This window comes from Manis javanica, chromosome 14 (assembly GCF_040802235.1).
Source record: "Manis javanica isolate MJ-LG chromosome 14, MJ_LKY, whole genome shotgun sequence".
Taxonomy (NCBI): Eukaryota; Metazoa; Chordata; class Mammalia; order Pholidota; family Manidae; genus Manis; species Manis javanica.
The window spans coordinates 40,338,256-40,344,968 of record NC_133169.1 but is presented as its reverse complement, the minus strand read 5'-3'; the positions used below and the strand labels follow the sequence as shown (position 1 = coordinate 40,344,968).

The 6,713-nt window shown below is 40.1% G+C and overlaps 2 pseudogenes; one reads left to right on the top strand and one right to left on the bottom strand.

The window, feature by feature from the left end:
• The first annotated feature begins 216 nt into the window (after nucleotides 1–216).
• On the top strand, nucleotides 217–1,162 carry LOC108399537 (olfactory receptor 14A2-like; annotated as a pseudogene).
• A 2,293-nt stretch (nucleotides 1,163–3,455) lies between these two features.
• On the bottom strand, nucleotides 3,456–4,648 carry LOC108399536 (ubiquitin carboxyl-terminal hydrolase 12-A-like; annotated as a pseudogene).
• Between the last annotated feature and the right edge of the window lie 2,065 nt (nucleotides 4,649–6,713).

Here is a 6,713-nt window from a genome sequence, read left to right as displayed (position 1 = left end):
CACACAAAAACTATTTGACTGCACACATAACTCATGGAATCCCATTACTTTTAAAAGAAGGAACTTGTTAGTAATTCTTCAGAATTATTTAAAGAACACATATGCCTCTTTTTCACTGATGTTATTCTGTGTATCAACATGATTCTTGTTAGAAAGTGTAAATTGATGTTCCTTTGCATATCTCCTTGTCTTGACAGGCAGTGAGGAGAACCTAGCATGGCCAATGGCACCTTTGTAACAGTATTTTTTCTTCTGGGGTTTTCTGAAGTCTGGGAGCTCCAGATTGTACACGGTGTGCTCTTCCTAGTGGTTTACTTGGCTGTCCTAGTGAGTAACCTCCTGATCATCACTCTCATCACCCTAGACCTGCAGCTACAAACACCCATGTACTCCTTCCTGAAGAATTTGTCCTTACTGGATGTCTTCCTCGTGTCTGTCCTAATCCCAGAATTCATTGTCAACAACCTGGCTCACAACACTTCAATTTCCATCTTAGGATGTGCTTTCCAGGTGCTCTTTTTGACTTTCTTTTCAGCAGGTGAGATATTTGTGCTCACTGCCATGTCCTATGACCGCTATGTGGCGATTTGCTGTCATCTGCACTATGAGATCTTCATGAGTGGGGCACCTGTGCCCTGATGGCTGGTGTTTGCTGGGCCATGGGGGGTGGTTCTTTGGAGCTGTGTACACAGCTGGCACATTTTCCATGCCCTTCTGTGGCTCCAGTGTGATTCCACAGTTTTTCTGTGATGTCTCCTCATTAATAAGGATGTCCTGCTCTGAAACACCAATGATAGTTTACGTGAGTATTGGACTAGGTACCTGTTTAGGCATGTCTTGTTTCATCTGTATCATGATCTCTTACGTTTATATTTTCTCTCTTGTGCTGAAGATTCCTACCACGAAAGGTCAGTCTAGAGCTTTTTCCAGATGCCTTCCCCATCTCATTGTTGTCACCCTTTTTATGACAACTGCCTGTTTTGTTTATCTCAAACCACCTTCAAACTCACCATCAGTTACTGAGAGGCTGCTTTCTGTGGTTTACGCTGTGGTACCTCCAACAGTGAACCTTGTAATCTACAGCCTCAGGAACAAGGACATGAAGCAGGCTCTGCTGGGATTGCTGCGTAAGACACGTGACCAAGACTCTCACTTCATGTAATACATCCAAACATCCCCAGGGACAGTGCACTTTCAGATCGCTGGACAATTGTTCTCATCATTTAACTTATTCATAAATTTGGGAAAGACTGAGGAAAGAACGCAGTGTCCTAAGTGCTCAAAAGCCTGAATGACTGTTGCAAAGTTCAGCGCATTGAATCCTGTCAGGCTGACACATGGGGGCATGCGCTCAGTTATGATTCATGACAAATTGGTTCTCCATTTATGGCACAGTTCTGAAAGAATTGTTTCTCTTTTTATGATAAGTTTTGATTTTTGGTCATCTTACAACTCATTTTCTTTATTTCATTAACTGATAAAAAATACCGGGGTGCTTCAATGAGGACAGTACGTGTAGAATTTGATCTACATAGGTGAACTTTACTTCCGACTTTCCTGAAGGATCTGACTGTCTAGCGCTGAAGCAGAACAAAAAGCAGGCAAAATTAACATGGTGAGCTCAGGGCCATTTTAGGATTGTGCCTCTATCAATAAACAGTCCTTTAGAGAGACACCTAAAGCAGAGACAACACCCTGGAGGGAGGTGATCCAGTTCTCAAAGATACATAGTGCCCTTCCAGGTGAATATTATTTCCTGGAAGACACCAGGCAGAGGTCTGAAGCTGTGTGTGTGTCTGAGCATTTCCTTGTCTGTAATTCAGAAGACCTTTTACCTCTACTTGGGTCATGGATAATGTATCTAATCTAGGTCTGAAAAGAAGATAGGATATGTGTTAAAATTATGGAAGTAGTTCAATTCAAGATGGGCTACTAGCTAATTATTCCTAAAATGCGAAAGATTTTTCATTATACAAAATGCAATCCATATATTTTATGTCTTTTCAAATAACTTTCTTGGATTTACATTGACTTTGTTCTGTCCTTAAGATAAAAAAATACAAAGGTTTCTTAGGATGTTTCAATTATGTAATGTTTTTCTGCAATGTAATACCTGTGTTTGTTTCATTGTCACTTGGCTTAAATGTATGATTCTGCATTGTTTCTCAGTGACATGTGACATCATTTAACATGTTCCCAAATACCCTCTGACAACTTTTGATTCTTACCATACCAATATCAGATATTCTAAAAATATGAGTATGATAAAATAAAATTTTTGTTTCTTTTATATATAAAATTACCCTTAAGATTTCCCACAGGGTCAATGGAAAAAAACACCAAAATTATTTTTTCTTTTTCCTTAAAGAAAGAGATATGCTAAATATAATTAATTTCATGTGTAGGTTCACCATGTGTTAAGGTTACTTGGGAAGATTGTCACTGCAGAAAAGATTATTAGGTTTTCCTCAATTAAATTTGTTGTTATAAAGTAGAACTGGTTTCAATATTTCAGAATTTTTATTCTTTATGGAAATCCCTGGAGATATTTCATTTCCCTCACTGTCTATATGTTTTATTACTAGAGAAAACACTGATTAAAAAGTTATTATTTGTCCTTTAGAAGACTGGCAGCTGGTAAATATAGAAGCAAAGATCTAGTTTAAAAAGTCATAATGTTTAATCATCTATATTGTGATTAATCCAAGCAGTGATCAGCAGTGGGCACCCTGACCAGCAGGAGGAGTGCTGTGAGGAAACGAGCTTCTCATGTGATGGTGACGACTGGGCATTCTGGATTTTCAAACTGAAGAAATTTGGGAAATGACAAGTGCAGGAAGAATTTGTGATCTTCCTATGAAGCAGATGATGAAACACTTATGTGAGAAGGTGCCCTCTCTATACCCAAAGGTATATGCCCCTCACCCATGCCTCACCCACCCATCCCAACCCTCCCCCTTGGTAACCACCAGTCACTTAGTGTCTGTGAGTCTACTGCTGTTTTCATTTCGTTTTGTTTTTATATCCCACATGTAAGTGAAATCACATGGTATTTGTCATTCTCTGCCTGGCTTACCTCATTTAGCATCATATCGGCTAGATCCAACCATGTTGTTGCAAATAACAGGGTTTCTTTCTTTTTTATGTCTGAATGATGTTCCATTGTGTACATGTACCACTTCTTCTTCATCCATTCATCTATTGCTGGGCGTTTTGGTAGCTCCCATATCTTGGCTATTGTAAATAATGCAGCAATGAATATAGGGGTGCATATATGTCCTTACATCTCAAGTGAGTCTCTTGCAGTCAACATAGAGATGGGTCTTGTATTTATTTATTTTTATTTTTATTTTTATTTTCTTTTTAATCCAAAGTCTTTGCTTTATTGTGTGCAGTGTGCTACTGCCCCCTGAGCCTCCTTCATCTCTCTTTTATTGAAAAATCAGTGCTTGATCCTTTCCAAAATAACCAGAGAAGAAATGAGGCAGAAAGTGTCTCTTCATCACTGTCCCCCTCAGTCCCGAGACTGATAGAAAAGGATGTAACCAGACTCAGAGTTCTTTGTGATATCTGACATCAACAATTCTTCAATAGCTTGTGCATCTATTTTTTCTACAGTGTCGTCATCAAACAACAACCAAAAATCATGACTCTCAACTATTGCAATATAATGGACTCGATTGGGACCACCTTTATGTTTCCTAGGTCTGAGATCCTTTGACCCTTCCACAACTGCAACAAGATCGTACATTCTGTAAGGATTGGTTGCGTTAAATAGAGGGAGTTCTAAAGGAAAAACTACTCTGTAAGAAAGTTTTGTGTATCGATAAAGTTGATCCATATATTTGAATCTTTTCAGGTGTAGAGCTAGAATCATGGGCAGTTTTTTAACTTTCATCTGCTTGTGTGCTTCTTGTTTGCTGCGACATTCTCCACAGTAATACTTGTATTCATTCACTGCACAGTGTTATCTGTGTTGCTAAAAATCCTTAAACAGTGAGTAATTGATGTGTTTTGCTCCACATCAACAGAAAGGTCTAAAAATTCTTCATCTTTGCTGCTTATAGTTTCACAAGTAAGATATCTGGTTTCATTAGTTAATGTTCCCTGAAATATCTCATGAACCCATGTCGGGTCTGGAGCGCTGTTGTTATTTTCACTGTCAATGATACTGTTAGGTAGATGGCCATTTTGCTTTTTCTGCTTTCTCTCTTGTAAAATATCAGCAATTGTATTTAGTAGATAATTTAAGAATTCATGGGCATCTTGCTGCATGTAGTTGTCAAAAAGCTAATTTTCTTTCCATAATCTCGTTATGAACTTCTTAGGAGGTATTACTCCCACCTTTTGCTTCTGAGTGTCTATGCTGCTGAAGCGGTCTGTTAAGCATGTGAGAACGTTCTCCTTCTTCCTAGGCTGACTCTTGTACACTAGAACTTTTTCCCGAAATGGACGACAAAAATAAAGTGCTTGAAGAACTGAATTACAGTAGCAGGTATTCCCCAAATTGACTAATTCAAAATAGTGCTCGTTGACTGGGAACTGTTCTGGACCGATCTCTTTCTCTAATGCCAAGGCATTGGCGCCCATGGTGCAGATGGAGGCTAATTTGGAGACTGTCATTAGGCTTTCCATCTGCCCAACGCCATCTTCCACCCAATCACGGCGGCGGCGGCGGCGGCGGGCGGGGGAGGCGGGGAAGGCGGGGAGCCGGGCCGCCCGCTCGCACAGCACCCGCGGGCGGACCCCGAGCCGCCGCGGACCCCGCACCGGGCCCCGCCTCGGGCCACGGTCCTCGCCCGCCGAACGCCCGCCACCCCCGGCTCCTCCCCGGCGCAGGGCGCAGCCGCTGCCTGGGCGCCAGCGCCTGCCCGCGAGGCCGCCTGCCGCGCACCCCTCCCAGCGCGCCCAGCAAAACTAAACTACAATATCACAATCATCTTATTGGTAATTGTTGGATTGTGTGTTAAGGGTCTGCTTAGACCTGTAAGAAATGGCCAAACTGCCTTCCGGTGTGAGCAGCTGCACCAGGTCACGTTCTCACGGGCGGGAGGTGAGAGCTTCTGCCGCTTCGCATCCCTGAGAGCCCTGAGTGGGATCAGCATTCTTATTTTGGAAGTTCTAACAATTGATTGTCCAGTGTTACCTCACTGTGTTCATCTACTTTCTCTTTTCAAATTCTTCATGTTAGCTTTTGCAGACAAAATTATTTTAATTGTGGTAAGATCCTGTTTAATATTTTTTATTGATTTTATTGAATTACCATTGATAGACAATCTCATGTTGGTTTCAAGTATGCAACACAGTGGTTCCACAGTTACCCATGTTATTAAACCCTCACCCCCACTGTTGTGGTTACTATCTGTCAACACAGAAAGATGTTACAGAACCATGACTGTATTCCTGTGCTGTGTTCCTATCCCCGTGACCAACTTATATCATGATAAAGAATATCTGTTCCCCTTGATCTCCCTCACCTTCACTACCCACCCGCCCCAGCCCCTCCCCCTTAGGAACCACTAGTCATTTCTCAGTGTCTATGAGTCTACTGCTATTTTGCTCATTCTATTTGGCTTTGTTTTTATATTCCACAAATAAATAAATTCATGTGATATCCATGTTGAATTAATTTGTGTTAATGTGAATCAGTAGAGTGAACTGTAGCAATTTTTCTTCACTTATTGATGCCCAATTTCTCCAGCACCAATTGTGTAAAAAGCAATCTTTCCTCCACCAATTGCTTTTAACTTTGTGAAAAAAAATTGTCATAATTCTGCAGTCTACTTCTGGATTCTCTCTTCTGTTCCACTGATTCATGTGCCTATCCTACAGTGTAAACAACAAAGCCAGTCTTATAGCATCTAGAGAGTAATATTGTTAAAGTACTTATTTCACATTATTCTTACTTCCAGAATTGTTATAGCTACTCTCAGGTATGTATCTTTCCACTAAAATTTTAGTATAAGTTTGTCTATGTCTATGGTGGCATATTGATTGGAGTAGTATCAGACCTGTAAATCAGTTTGTGGATAATTGATATCTGTATTTATTAGCTTTCTTGTCTATGAACTTTGTAGGAACTGAAGAACCTTTGTCACATAACTACCATCAAACTACTGCACTAGGAGACTTAATGATGTTTTACAGACAGGGAAACCCTAGTGACATGACAAATAGATTCAGTATTCGAAAAGAAAAGGAGCATTAGGTAAAAACTGAAAACATTTGGATAAAACACAGATGTTAGCTAATAATATCTTATATCAATATTCATTCATTAATTTCAACAAACCTCTTCTATTAATTTGCACTGTTACTAATGTAAGAAACTGAGAATGGAGGACACAATTACAATCTTTTTGAATTTACATAGGCTCTTTAGTTTCCTAGTACATGATCTATTCTTGAAAATGTTCCATGTGCACTTGAGAAGAATATGTATCCTGCTGTGTTTGGGCAGAGTGTTCTGAAAATGTCTGTTTGGTCCATCTGAGCTAATGTGTTGTTCAGTGCCTCTGTCACCTTACTTATTTCTGCCTGGTTGATCTGTCCTTTAGAGTGAGTGGTGTGCTGAAGTCTACTAAAATGAATTCATTGCACTGTATTTCCCCCTTTAGTTCTGTTAGTATTTGTTTCACATATGTAGTTGCTCCTATGTTGGCTGCATAGATATTTATAGTGGTTATATACTATTGCTATTCTGACCCTTTTTA